We start from the raw sequence: 14,810 nt of genomic DNA, 5'->3' as shown, positions 1-14,810 counted from the left end.
AATTTTTTTTTATATGTGTCATGGACGACAAAAGAAATGAGACCCCTTTGAGTTAGCTTTTCTGTATAGCATCTTCTAGAATCAGGAGGCTGGACAGGGTTTAGTTTCATCAGAAATCTGAATCTTTCTGGTCAAGAGACGGCACTATTAAGTTCTTGGTTGTGTGGTTTCTGAGAAAGAAATATTCTAAATGAGTTCCAGGAATCACCTCTGTGGGATTTCTACAGGAAAAATGACCACTCTTGAAGCTTCACTGTCACTAACAAGAATAATGGTGACGGTTTCTAAGCTGTCTCCAGCCAATCTTTAGTTCTTTTATGCAGAGTGCTTTTATTCCAAGTGAGGTGCCCTTCTGTTTAATAGTGACCTGCAGTTATTACAGGGATTGCAGCTGCATTTGATGGACGTGAACCTGCTCATCTCTGGCTCCCCAGCTTCGCCTCTGGGGTGCGTGGCAGGCGCTCCACAGCCATCCTGAGTGCTCTGGGGTGGGAAGTCTCTAGGGGGAGTGGACAGTGCATGGCCAGGACGTTCCTGTCCGACGTTCCACACTGGTGTGTGGGCGTCTCTGCCCTGTTTCCTCTGTCCGTGCATGTGTGGCGTTTCCTCCGTTCGTGCATCTGTGGCCTGTTTTCTCCGTGTGTGCCTCTGTGGCACGTTTCCTCCATCCATGCGTCTGTGGTGTTTCTTCCATCCGTGCGTCAGTGGCATTTCTTTCGTCCCTGCGTCTGTGGCACTTTTCCTCCCTTCATGCGTCTGTGGCGCTTTTCTTCCCTCCGTGCGTCTGTGGTGTTTCCTCTGTCCGTGCATCTGTGGTGTTTTCTCCGTCTGTGGATCTGTGGCGTTTCCTCTGTGAGTCTGTGGCCTGTTTTCTCCGTCCACGCTGAAGGCCGTCACTTCTCTCTAGTCACCACTTACTGATCGCTCCCTGTTGGGGTCCGTGCCGGGGGTGGTGGAGAATGAAAGAACACACAAAAGACAAAGACACACAGAGAACATGGCGGCCGCGCTCAGAGCCTCCGCCTCACTTTATTTATACTCCATAAACCCCACGTCAGCAGAAAGAATGCAATGCAAAACAAACTTTCTTTTCCCAGATGTAACCTTCTACTCAGTTCTTTGTTTCTATGCTCTTTCTTATCTGCCCGCCTTCTTGGCGCCTACGGGAGTTCATTAAAAGTTCAATTGGAGATACTGTCCTTGAGCCCTATCTATTCTCAGCATACTGTTTTCAAAGGCCCCTGCATTTCCCCCCCTTTTTTTTTTGTTTTGCCTCAATCCTAAAAAGGTAGCCCATATTTGTTCTTGTGTTTTCTTTTGTTTTTGGAGGCGATGGAGGGAGCATCGAATCACCAAAAGAAGTAGACCCAATCCAAGTGCCCAAAGCAATATACTTCCAGAGATTGTAGAAGTCCATATCTTCATCTGGGTCCATGGGTTAAAGCAAGGCGCTGACCCAGCTCCTGAAGGGTTACAGTTCCGGACAACACATGTAATTGTTGTCGAAATGCTTCGGAAATGTTCTGAGTGAGCTCCTGGATGTCCAAACTAATATTTTTATGGCCTACTAATAATTTTCGGATTACAGTCCAATTTTGAGAGATGTTAAAAGGCACAGGCGTTACACAAAATTGAGTGGAGTTCCAATCACATTGTAATGTCATCCGAGTACTGAGTACAGTGAGCTGATCTCCAAGCCATGTCAATGCTTGCTCCATGTTGTCCAATCTTTCAGCAAGTTGAGAATCAATGTTTCGTTGTTGAAGCCATAACCGGTGAGATTGTTCGTGCCATTGCTGCATAAATTCAGCATTTTGTATGCTTTGACGAAGAGCGAATCCTGCTATGGCTGCAGTGGAGACGATGGCGACAAGGCTCATCACCGAGGCAATTATAAGTCCAAGGGCACGGAGGGTTCACTGGAGAGAAGTCCAAATATAAGTCTCAAGAGGTGATGCCCCCCATGGTCGCGTAAGGTTAACAGGTAGCCAAATTTCCTTACGAGCCCTGAGGATATAAATATCCTCAGTAAAATTGTGCCACCAGGAATGATTGAGGCAAGACAAAAATGTACACATATCTGTACAATTAACAGTCCCCGTAAGATTATCCCATGTCAAATTTCCTGCTAATAATAGGTGGGGCTTACGGACACAAGCAATAATATATCAGGAGGTATTCCGATATAACTGAATATGAAAGGAGTTATTCGGGTTAGAAAGATAAAGGGGCATATTCCCCACAAAAGTGCTAATGGCATCGCCTGCAACTAACAACTTCCAAAAATAACTCTGTACTTCAGGCCTCCTTCACGCCATACCAAGGTTTCATTACTGTTAGCAGCAATACTTTTATTTACCCAGTGTCATTTCAAAGGTATGTGACTAAATTTTGTTTGAAAATCACCGTGCACACTTCAATCAGTTATTTGCATCCCGTTGTATTCTAATAAAATCCGGGGTTTAGTTCCCCGACATTATTGTCACTCCAGCACCTCAATATTAGGAGAAACCTCTAGAATAGGACCAAAAAGTAAAGAACTAGGAATAGTTTCATTACTATATACAGTATGATTATATTAAAAACTTCTAGCTACAATAATAACAGTATTAGCAGCCACATGACTATAACGAACAGCCCAAGCTTCATGCAATTTTCGGAGACAATGAGGACTATTTCCCATACATATTGGAAGTCCTTCCACTCCAAATTGGTATGTGCTGATTATAATTGCTGTTTAACGTTCTATGTTGTCCTTGTCCATATGGGGGATGGCATCCAAGTAATGTTATTGGTGAAAACCTTAATTTCCGCCTCCTCTCAGGCGACTCCCTGATACAAGGGTGGAAAGGGAATATAAGTCCAATATTCATACAAAGCCTCACTAAGAGAAATAAGTCTCCCGCCGAGGCACATCTAACAAAGGAAGAAATGCATGCTGAATCCAGTTTTCTTTTCAACAGGGTTTCAATCATCTTGTAGGAAACCACTCAGGTCCACTCCCTGTAAGGACAAGAGCATAGCCCCGTCCCTGTTTTAGAACTTGCCCTTGAACATGCTTACCTTCTTCATTAGGATACCAAACCTTTAAACTGTCAGCAGGGACTATCACCGAGGGAGTTGAGGAAAGATGGGTTACGACAGCAGAGTCTTGCAATTGTCTCCATTGATTCAAAAAAATTAAGGTAAAAAGAACCTTCAAAATCTGGTTTCAAAATCTGGTTTCTGGGGGGCTCATTTCCCCCTTTTTGTTTTGTTTTAATAGTTAAGTTTTTAAAGTTAAATTTGTGCGCTCAATGATGGCTTGACCTTGACTGTTGCCCAGGATACCGGTGATATGTTGAATATTGTATTGCTGTAAGAAAACTTGTAATTTACGAGAGACATAGGCAGGGGCATTATTAGTTTTAAGTATGAGGAATGCCCATGATGGCGAAATAAGCTAAGAGATGAGTAATAACAGAAATGAGAAAAGGTATCAATGGTATGATGAACATACTTTAATCGTCTAAAAGAAGGGACACCTCGTGGATTAACCCCAGGATGGAAGGATGGAATGCTCAAAGGAGCACAGGAAGGACAAGCTCGAATAAGAGAACGAGCTTGTTTATGAGTTAAATGAAACCATCGTTGAAGGCCAGAACTATTAGTGTGATGTAGAGTATATTTTTGTTCTGCAGCATGTAGGTGGCCGATTAAAAGCAAATCAATCTGAGTATTACCATGAACTAATGGTCCAGAAAGTTGAGAATGAGAACGAAGATGAGTGATGAATAAAGGAGCTCGACGTTGGCTCAAAGTAAAGGATAACAAAGAAAAGAATTTCTGAAGAGAAGAAGTAGTACAAAGAGGTAAAGTGGCCTGAGAAATATAAGAAGTAACATAAACGGCGTATTGAGAATCACTAACAATGTTACAACCAGTAGTAGGGAAATCAAGTAAGACCATGAGAATAGCAAACAATTCTCCCTATTGCACCGAGGGATAAGGATAAACTGTAACTCAAGATTGATGAAGCTTCTTGCCAAGAATCAGAAGTTGCAAGAAGATAAGTGATCTGACTATGAGTGAATTGAGAGATAATTAAGGAAGGATCTCCTCCCCAAAGTTGTCGACAGTGATGCCGTCCTTTGATGATCAGTTCAGCTAAACGATCGATATAAGTAGCCAAGCGTTTAGATATTTTATTGGACAAAAAGATCCATTTTAGTGGTCGACTAGTTTGATGAATCATTCCTGTGGGAGAAGGTAAAGTATGAAATAAACAAAAGGAAGGGCCTTTTGAAGTTGCTCTTCAACAGGCTGGAGTTCCTGTAAAGCCAAAGGAGTTAAATGCCGTGAGTTGTCCAAGTGACTGTCTCCTTCTAGAATAGAAAAAAGATGTTATAACTGATATGTTGGTATTCCTAAAACAGGACGCATCCAATTAATGTCTCCTAGAAGCTTTTGAAAATCATTTAATGTTTTTAAATGATCACGTCGAATTTGAATTTTTTGGGGTCGAATATTTTGTGCCCCCAAGGTATAACCTAAATATTGATAAGAAAATCCAGTTAAATTTTTTCTGTGGCAATATTAAGTGAGTAGAAAGAAAGCTGAGTTTGTAATGATACAAAAGCATCTTGCTGCTTTTCTCTGGTTTTAACTTTGTGGGATAAGGGCAGGATTAGGAAGACCAGGCTGTAAACTTTCCCTAGGTTTAATGTAAACATTTATAATTTTAAGACAAGACAAAGACAGGAATTCCATGCAGAAATACGTGGCTTTATATTCCTCTCGGCCATTTGTTTTTTGACTTACTCTTTTAGAGTCCTAAGTATTTCTTTAAATAATAGTCACTGTTTCACCTAAATAGGAGTGGTGGCTATGAGTTTAAAGGATTGTAGCCCATTTTGAACATCTTATTTTCGGCAGCTGAGGAAATATGAGGAATGTTTAAAAAAGCAGCAAATTGTTGTGAAAGATCTTGTTCCCAAAAATTAATATTGATAGGAACAATATAAAAATTAAAAAAAACACTTGACCTTGTTGACCTTTAGGACCGACACAGGTTAAAGGTTCTATGTCTTGATAAATCACAGAAGCAGCACCCAAGCCAGTGAGTATAACTGAAACTTGTCTTTTTTCCCATTGTATAGGCCACTAATTTAAACAAATAATAGACATATTCACCCCCGTATCAATTAACTCTTTTAAAACTATCCCATTAATGTGCAATGAACATAAAGGCTTTTGATTAGAAACTAAAGTTTCCCAAAAAACAGTTTTTTCTGTGCTACGAAACCCTCTCTATTGAGAATACGTTCCCCTGCCTCTAGGCGTATAAATTGTGAAACTTGTACCAAAATAAACATTTTATTAGTAATATCATGTCCTTTTGGCAAAGGGCCACACACTCTAATAGCTAATTTATATACTCCTCTATTAGGAGACAAAGTATAAGGCTGAGTAATAGCTAAGTCAGCAGCGGCGCTCTGCTTAGTTGCCGCATAAAGCTGAGAAACTGGGGTAAGGTGTGGGATCCTTAAGGAGGACTTGAATTTATTCCTTAATGTTGTAGGCCATTGCTCACTGAATATTGTAGTAGACTTCTATTGTAATTGTTGGGGCCCCAAGCCTGTGGGCCCCAGCTCCCGTTTCCCAGGAGAGGAGACAGTAAATTTCCACTTTTATCAGTTTTGGAACGACATTTATTTGTCCAATGTCGACCTTTACCACAATATTTGTACACCTCTGAAGGCAGCTTTCTGCCTTGAGGGATAAAAGTGTTCAATTTTTATGACATTCTTTTTTTTGAAATGTCTAGGTTTACCACACTGCAAACAAACACCTTGTCTGTTAATTCCTTTTAAGGCTTTAGACAAAGCTCCAGCAAATAATTGAGCATCATAAATAGCCCCTCCAACACTAACACAAGTTTTAATATATTTATCTAAATTGGCCCCATTGGCCTTTAACGATTTTAACAATTTTTAACAGTCAGCATAAGCATTTTTAAAAGACAATGTTTATAACACAATTTTTGAAGCAAGGCCAGCACCCACAATTTTGAAGACAGCATCCTGAAGACGGGCTACGAAATCTGAATATAGTTCATTTGTGCCCTGTAAAATCTTCACAGAGGAAAGGGAACATTTTCCTGTTATCTCTACCTTATTTCAGGCCCTTAAAAACAAAGTCTTGATTTGAGTAAAGGCAACATCATCTAAACCAGCCTGAGCATTAAGAGTAGCATATTGGTCCGTGCCTGTGAGTTGTTCCTCAGTGGGTCCAGGGGGATCACACATAACATTTTTTCTAGCCTATACATGTGCCTTGTTCATTTACCAGCTGTGCAATTGTAACCACTGAGAACGATCAAGAAAAGCCTTCCCCAAAGTCTTCCAGTCTATAGGAATTATCAAATTTTCTGATGAAAAATATCAAGAAGACCAAGGATAAAAGGAGATTGAGGTCCATAGTTAGAAATGGCAGCTTTCATTTCTTTTTAAAAATTTAATTTGTAAGGCATTAAATTGGACATTATTGCCACCATTTGAAAACTGAGCATTAGGAGCAAAAGAAGCACAAATAATTGGAAACAGATCCAGCTCCTTAAAATTTTTTTTTTAATTAAAAGTATATATAATATATAATAATAGTCATATCCCCAAATATAAAGAATCTCAACATATTAATAAGAAAAGGCAAATAACCCAACCAAAAGTAGCAGAACAAAGAAATGACAATAAACCTATATGTCTAACATCATTACTCACTAGGAAATATGTATATTAATACCAAATTGAGAATCATTACATACACAATACAATGGTTAAAATTTAAAAACACAGAAAATATCAAGAGGTAGTTAATGTATTAAGCAGCTCGAATATTCAACTTCTGTTTGGAGTGTAAATTGGTGGAACCTATGCACCCCTATAACATAACAATTTCCTAGCTGGGGTTATTAATACTATATTAATATTAATAGTTAATATTAATGTGTTTATTTATTGACTATTGAAATACTCATAATATTTTAACAAACAATAAGATATACATATACACTGGTTTTAACATATTAAACAGGTGTTTAGTATAAATTTAAAGTATGTCTGATGTGAACAGGGCTTCAACTTTGCCAAACAAAGGTAAAGATAAGGAAGCTGGGGGGTTGGAGGCACTGGAAAATCCTCTTTTAACAGGGCAGAATGAAAAGAAACAGGGAAAGCTCGCAAAGGTGAATTAGAAGAATATATCTGTAATATTTGTTGAAGCATTTCCATAATACACTGCATGTCAGAATTTCCCTTAGAAGAAGGAAGAGCTGGCTTTTTCTCTTCTCCCCCTTTTGCTATCCCCCCCATCCTCTGTTATCCTGGCACAAATGGGCTCCATTTCAGATTTATTTTATTTTTATTTTTTCCAAATCCTCAGATATCTTTCCTCCTGTGGCTGCATTACCACACTCTGAATCAGTCTCAAGTAACTCTAATGTCTGAGTGATAGAGTCACACAAGGTCCACAATTTTAGAGGCATAATATCCCCTAACTGGAGAGCTCTAAGCAGAGTTTTTACTACCTGTAACCATTCTCTGCGATTCAGCTGCACTTTAGTCTGATACTGAAACCAGTAACAATGTTGTTCAACATGGGCAAACAATCACTTCAAAGTCTTTTTCTTTCACTTTTACTCCTATAGACAGCAACAGTCCTTGAAACAGCCGTAAATATTCTGAGGCCAGAGAGATGGAATTCCCCATAATGAAAGCTTAAGAAGGTTCCCCTTAACAATATCCGGGCCTTACCCGCCCCTAGGGGGTTCCCCTTCTTGTTCTCCCCTACTCACCCGTGCTGACCCTGCTCGCTGCGCCACTTGTTGGGGTCCGTGCCGGGGGTGGTGGAGAATGAAAGAACACACAAAAGACAAAGACACACAGAGAACATGGCGGCCGCGCTCAGAGCCTCCGCCTCACTTTATTTATACTCCATAAACCCCACGTCAGCAGAAAGAATGCAATGCAAAACAAACTTTCTTTTCCCAGATGTAACCTTCTACTCAGTTCTTTGTTTCTATGCTCTTCCTTATCTGCCCGCCTTCTTGGCGCCTACGGGAGTTCATTAAAAGTTCAATTGGAGATACTGTCCTTGAGCCCTATCTATTCTCAGCATACTGTTTTCAAAGGCCCCTGCAGCTCCCTGTGTGCTGAGCCTGTGTCAGGCGTGTGGCGTGTGTCCCCTGTGTGGCAGGGGTTTGCGTGACACACAGGGACACACGCTTGGGGAGCTGCAGTGATGGGGTCATAGCCACGCAGCTCAGCCCTCGGTCTGAGGGTCTTGGTGCCCACCCAGCTCTTCCCGAAGCAGCCTCAGGGCAGATCCCAGCTCTGCTTTCTCTCCTCGAGATACCTCATGAAGTAAACTAAGCAAATCGAAAGTAGGAAACAGTTGTGAAATGAGGCCTGGTTTCAGGTGTGTGTGGTCATTTCTCTTTACATGTTTACTTCACATACCCCAAATGATATACTTTCCAGCTGGTATAACAATGAATTACCAGCCATTACTGGTACAAAATTCCAGGAAGGATATTTGAGGAGGGCATAGTCTCAAAAACGTGCTTAATTTTCACAGTTGTGATTTGCATGATAAAGCTGTCAGCACTGTGACCTTCTTTTGTTATCTTATTTTTATTTTTAGACCCTTGGGAGGAAGTTATTTAGTGATTACTTATAATTGTGAAAATAATGTAATGATTACAGAATCTCATTAGAATAAATATTATATTTTCTGTTCCTTATGTCAATGAAATCATCTTAATCCAGGCCGATGTTGGCAGGAATTGTCACGTTTAAAATGGGTAAGATATTTATGTGATGTGACGACCTCCCGTATTGTCTCTGGAACATATCAGAACTTTCATCTCAATTCTCACTTGTTGACACCCTACCCTGTTTTGTAATTATTCGTTTGCATCAGAATTTTGAATCCACGTACCTGAGATGATACTTACGTATGCATGTACGCATGCATGTGTGTGCATGTGTGTATGCGTGTGTATGTGCGTGTCCACGTGTCCATGTGCACGTGTATATGCATGTATGTGTGTGCATGTGTACGTGTGTATATGTATGTGTGTATATGAGTGTACGTGTATGTGCATATGCGTGTGTATGCATGTATGTGCGTGTGTGTGCATGCATGTGCGCTCATGCACACACGTGTACATGTGCATGCACGTGTGCACGTGCATACACGTGTATGTGTGTATGTGTATGCACATATGTACACACGTGTGTACATGTATAGGTACGTGTATGCATGTGTATGCATCTGTGTGCACACAGATATACCTTTTCCTTTCATACAGGCTGTTTTGAGTATTGCTGTTAGGCAGTGACAATTTTCTGTTTCCTCAGTCAGAAAATGGGTAGCTCATCATTAATAAAGATGAGCATTCAACATCAGGAATAACTAAATACAAATGAAATTGTCATATTAAATAAATAAATTCCAAAACAAAGGCAATGTTCTGTACTATGTGTTCACATTGAACTTTCTTATAAAAATTGGTGTGAATGTTTCCCACTTATTGGAAATCACATGACTAGTTTAAGCCAAAACGTGGAATATTAATTAATTCTATTTTCAGATCACTTTTGCATATTTATGATTGATCTGTTCTGCTGTTCTGGAAGCTCTGAAAACCACTCTGTCTTACTCTAGCCGATGCCACGGTTGTGAGAATTCAGGGAAACAAGGTGTTTGCCAGTTTAAGTATTTTAGATCTCAAACTGCCTCTTTTCTGCATCATAAACCAGTCTTAAAGAAAGACATAGTGTGACTTGTAGTGGATTATGTCAGTTTTATTTTCTGTGGCTGAATCATCACTCTACGTTGTGAATTAATGTTATTTTTCAGATCGTCTTCATAACACAGGGAGGTTCTCCAGTGTTGAGTGCAGGTTCAGTGAAAGTACTAACACTGTTACTACGGACTTAAACAGACTTGTTTTCTGAGGTGATAACCTTGGAGTCAGGCATTCAGTGTCCGCCCATCTCTTGGTTCCGAGTTCTCGGTCCCCTCCCGCTCTCCTCCCCCTGTACCCTTACTACTGTCTTACCTTCTTTTTGACTCCTAGGCCCTCGGAAGATGGTGTGTTGGGGGCAGGTGCCTGCTGTGAAACTTTGATAACTTTGGGAGAGAACTTTTTCTTTGGAGCAAGACCCCTCTCAATAAACTTTCAGTAGCCTGAGTATCATCTGTTGTGTGAACTATTTGTGGAAAATGTTCAGCATTTTTCCTTGGATTTTGACTGATCTTTCTCCACCTGCCAGTTTCTTCTCAGTTTGCCATGTCTGTACCCTCACCAACCCGTTCCAGCCCTGGTTACGTGTAAAGTATTTGAAGCAGAGCTCTGCAGATGAGAGAGTGTGTGTCACCCCCCGAGTTCCCTTCCTGGCCTCTGAGTGTCGGTTGTGTTTTGTTCCGAGGGACGACTCTGAGGCTCCTGGCCCCTGTTTTGGAGCACCACACCGCAAAGTGGGTGTAAAATGAAAAATGGGTTTATGCTGTATTATAATTCATAGAGTAGATGATAAAAATGCTTGAATCTGAACAGCAACTGAAAATGAGGACATGGTACCAGTTTGGATGTTGGACGACTTTCTTGAAAAAAGCTTTCATCAAATTTAGAAACTGTGCATGTGCTGTTTTCTATTTCATACTTAGAATCTGTATAGTGTGTGTTGTATGAATGTGTTGTATGAGTGTGTTGTGTTGTATGTGAGTTGCATGGGTTGTATGTGTGTTGTATGTGCATATTGTGTTGAGTTGCACTTATTGTACGTTTGAGTGTTGTGTGTTGTATGAGTGTGTTGTGCGTGTATTTGTGAGTTGCATGCTTTGTATGTTGTATGAGTGTTGTGTGTTGTATGTGTGTATGTGTATGTCGTATGTGAGTTGCATGTATTGTGTGTGATGTATGAGTGTTGTGTGTTGTATCAGTGTGTTGTACATGTGTTTATGTGTTGCATGTGTTGTGTGTTGTATGAGTGTTGTGTGTTGTGAGTGAATTGTACATGTATTTGTGTTGAGTTGCGTGTGTTGTGTGTATGTTGTATGTGTTATATGTTGTATGAGTGTGTTGTACGTGCATGCTGTGTTGTGCGTGAGTTGCATGTGTTGTATGTGTTGTATGAGTGTATTGTATGTGTATGTTGTGTTGTGAGTTGCATGTATTGTGTGTACATTGTATGAGTGTTGTGTTGTACGAGTGTGTTGTACGTGCATGTTGTGTTGAACGTGAGTTGCATGTGTTGTACGTGAGCTATATGAGTGTGTTGTATGTGTATGTTGTGAGTTGCATGTATTGTATGTATGTTGTATGAGTGTTGTGTGTGCATGTTGTGTTGTGAGTTACGTGTGTTGTGTGTTGTATGAGTGTTGTGTGTTGTATGAGTGTGTTGCATGTGCATGTTGTATGTGAGTTGTGTGTTGTGTGTGCTGTATGAGTGCATTGTTCATGCGTGTTGTGTTGTATGTAACTTACGTGTGCTGTATGTGTGTATGAGTGTGTTGTACGCACATGTTGTGTTGTGAGTTGCATGTATTGGTTATGTGTCGTATGAGTGTGTTATAAATGCACATTGTGTTGTGAGTTGCATGTATTGGGTATGTGTTGTATAGGTTGTGTGTGTTTGTGTGCAGTGTGTGTTGTCAGTGTTGTATAAGCACATTGTACATGCGTGTTGTGTTGTGTTGCATGTGAGTTGCATGTTGTCAGTGTGTGCCATGTGAGAGGCGGGGCATCCACATGACTGCTCCTCAGTGAGTCCTGCCTTGCAGCCCCTTCGAGCTTGTATCTTCCCGAGCAGCCTAGAAGCAGCAGCCTGTTTGCCTCTGCCCCTCCCCAGGAGACCTCAGCCAGGTCCTGTGCTCAGCCCCCCGCTGGGCAGTCTGCCTCTCTTGTCTCTCTCTCTTCTCTCTCATCGTCCTCCTGTGCCTCCTCCTTCTCGGGACCTGCATCCTTCCTCTGTGCTTCCTGGCAAGCCACGCTTGGGACGTTGGAGTTCAGGCTGTCCTCCAAACCGTTTGCTCCTCTCTGAAGAGCGCCCCCCTTGACTGGCCGTGAGCAGCTGGAGTGGATTGCAGGGAAGGGAGGTGGGTGTTCCTGTAGAGACGCCAGGGTCTTACCTGGGGAGAAGGGAGCCTGCACTGGGCAGGCCGCCCTCCTGAGGAAGGGGATGGGGTGGGAGGAGGCTCTCGTGGACAAGGGGCCCACCTCCTGCCCTCCTTCCCTCTATCCCAGTCTGTTGTGAGGGAGGGCGGGACCCTAGGTGATTTCTATGCAGATCTTCAATTATCCACGCTGTGAAACAAATACTTCTGTTTTTAAGATCAGAGGAAATCTCCTTTGTTTGTCTGCCTTTTATTTTATTTTACGTTATGTTTTTTTGAGAAGGAGTTGCCCAGGCTAGAGTGCGGTGGTGTGATCTTGGCTCACTGCAACCTCCACCTCCCAGGTTCAAGCAATTCTCCTGCTTCAGCCTCCTAGGTAGCTGGGATTACAGGTGCCCGCCACCACATCCGGGTAATTTTTGCATTTTTAGTAGAGATGGGGTTTCACCATGTTGACCAGGCTGGTCTCGAACTCGTGACCTCAAGTGATCCACCCGCCTTGGCCTTCCAAGGGGTTGGGATTACAGGCGTGAGCCACCGTGCCCGGTCTGTCTGCCTCTTAGTTAGAACCTGTGCATTTTATGTTTTACATTTCACTTTTCTGGGTCAGAACAGTAGTGTTTCTTTTTCGTAGTGTTGCTATGAATGTCCTTTACGATTAGGAGACTGGGTTGGCTGCCCACTGGAGAGTGGTATCACTGGGTCAAGGTCACCATCTGCCCCAGCAGCGTCCAGAGTGTTTAGAGTCTTTCCTGGACGTAGACACCCTTTTGTCTGACGATCAGATAAAACCAGTCACTGCATTCAGTTAATCAAAGAGGTCAGAGCTGGGAACCGTTAGTGCACATCCACCTCTCCCGAGGGTGTTCACGCCTCTTCCACGCGGGGCTAGGCTGCTGCTGAGCATGGTTCTGCTGGCTGTGGCTGTGGCCTCTTTCCTCAACCACAGCCATCGCAGGCCTGCCACAGTTTTTATTCTTCTAGAAGAGAATAGGCAACACAAGAGAAGCAAGGTATGTTAGATATGAAACCGTTAAAATTATTTCCTCAAACATTGTATATATTTTTTGCTCACACCTAATTTGATAGCAATTTTAAAAAGATTAAAATGAAAAAAAAATTCCCCTATATTAAGTCTTTGAAAGGCATCCAACTTAGTTTTCATACAATTATTGACTCTTTGGAGTCATACTTTATTGGTTTCAGTAATGTGTAAGAAATGCACCAGCATAAACAGATTTAGGAGCAAACAGCAGCTTCGTAATTATAGTTCAGCTCGTGGGGCCCAGCTGTGGGGGTGCAGCCTGTGCCTGCCTGTGCACCAATAGGGCTGGTCACCTTGAGCATCTGGGAGTGTCTGGGTAAGTGAGGTCTGGGCAAGGCAGCATCCACACACCTGCGTAGTTCTCACTTTGTCCACGTTATCCGACAATGCCACAAAATTATCAAGTAAGTGTTCTCCAAGCGCATATTCAGTTAGTGTTTGGAAAGTGCATAGGTACCTCATACAGCACCTTTAAGAGGAGCTAGGAGCCCAGGAATGAGAGCGGGTGTGAGACCTGTACTCTCTTTGCATAGATAAAATATGCATGTGCATATCTGAGGCCAGAAAGTTAGATTGGGGCCAGAATGTGGAAGTCCTTACCTGTGGGATACTAGGGAACCACTGAGGGTTTCGGAGAGAATCGTGTCTCTGATGTGCGGCATGCCGTGGAGCCGGGGGGTGACAGGGCAGGCTCATGCAGGGCACTCGCCGTGGCCGGAGGAGGAGAGAAGGCAGCCAGTGAGCTGAGCAATTCGGTGCCTGGGTCAGGAGGGGAAGAGGGAGTACAGGAAGGCGGATGAAGCTGCGAGTCTGCACCCCGAGGTCGCCGTTGCGCTTTGCCGGAAATCAGGAGAAGCAAGTGTGGACCTGACTCAGAGATACTTAGAGACACCACTGCAAGCTGCAAGTTTGGAAATACAGGAGGAGGCTTGGGGGAAATCTGGAGCAGGGAGCATTTGGGAGCCTCTTAGGTAGAAGTGCACGTCAAGTAGCCAGAGTGTGAGGCGTGCATGTCTGGAGAGAGGAGGCCAAAGGAAAGCCCACATTTGGAAATGGAGGAAGGGTTGGAAGACCCAGAGAAGGCCCTGCTTAGAGTCCAGAGAAGAGCTGGATGGCGCAGTTCACGAAAGCCCAGAGCCGAGAGTTTCCAGGAGAAAGTCCCAAGTGTTGCTGAAAACCAGGGGGCAGGACTCCAGTTGGAGCCTGTGAGGGGAGCCTGGCGGCCCTGATCCCTGAGAGCAGCCAGAGCCTGGGTGTCATGGTGGAAGTGGGTAGGAAGTGAGTGCAGGAAGCAGGTGGAGATGGTCCTTCAAGGCCTGGTGCTTCACACAGGTAGCCAGCTGTGGACCGAGACACAACTGGAGAGGGGCCTGAACCCAGAGCATCTCCAGGTGGAGGAGGGAGCCAGGAAGGGCAAAGGTATCCGGAAGAAAGGTGGCAGGCATGGAGCCAGGTCCCCAGGGAGGCTGCAGTCTTCTTTCCCTGTTCATGGACTGGTTGTTGGTTATTTTGAGTTCTCAAAGTCGTCCACTCGGTGCGGTCCAGAGAAAGTTCCCAGGGTCTCAAGCCGGAGCAGGCCTTGTGCTTTTCCGAACACTGTGCGTGT

The 14,810-nt window shown here is 42.9% G+C and overlaps 1 long non-coding RNA gene across 1 annotated transcript; it reads right to left on the bottom strand.

Annotated features, from left to right (window-relative positions):
- Positions 1–991: 991 nt before the first annotated feature.
- On the bottom strand, positions 992–7,964 carry LOC144334891 (uncharacterized). Its single transcript, XR_013405143.1, has 2 exons — positions 7,832–7,964; positions 992–3,366 (listed from the first exon to the last, which is right to left on the bottom strand). It is a non-coding gene; the product is annotated as an uncharacterized LOC144334891 (long non-coding RNA).
- Positions 7,965–14,810: the final 6,846 nt, after the last annotated feature.

The sequence above is a fragment of the Macaca mulatta genome, chromosome 15, assembly GCF_049350105.2.
Source record: "Macaca mulatta isolate MMU2019108-1 chromosome 15, T2T-MMU8v2.0, whole genome shotgun sequence".
Taxonomy (NCBI): domain Eukaryota; kingdom Metazoa; phylum Chordata; class Mammalia; order Primates; family Cercopithecidae; genus Macaca; species Macaca mulatta.
The sequence above is the reverse complement of the archived record's forward strand: the minus strand, read 5'-3'. Positions and strand labels throughout refer to the sequence as shown.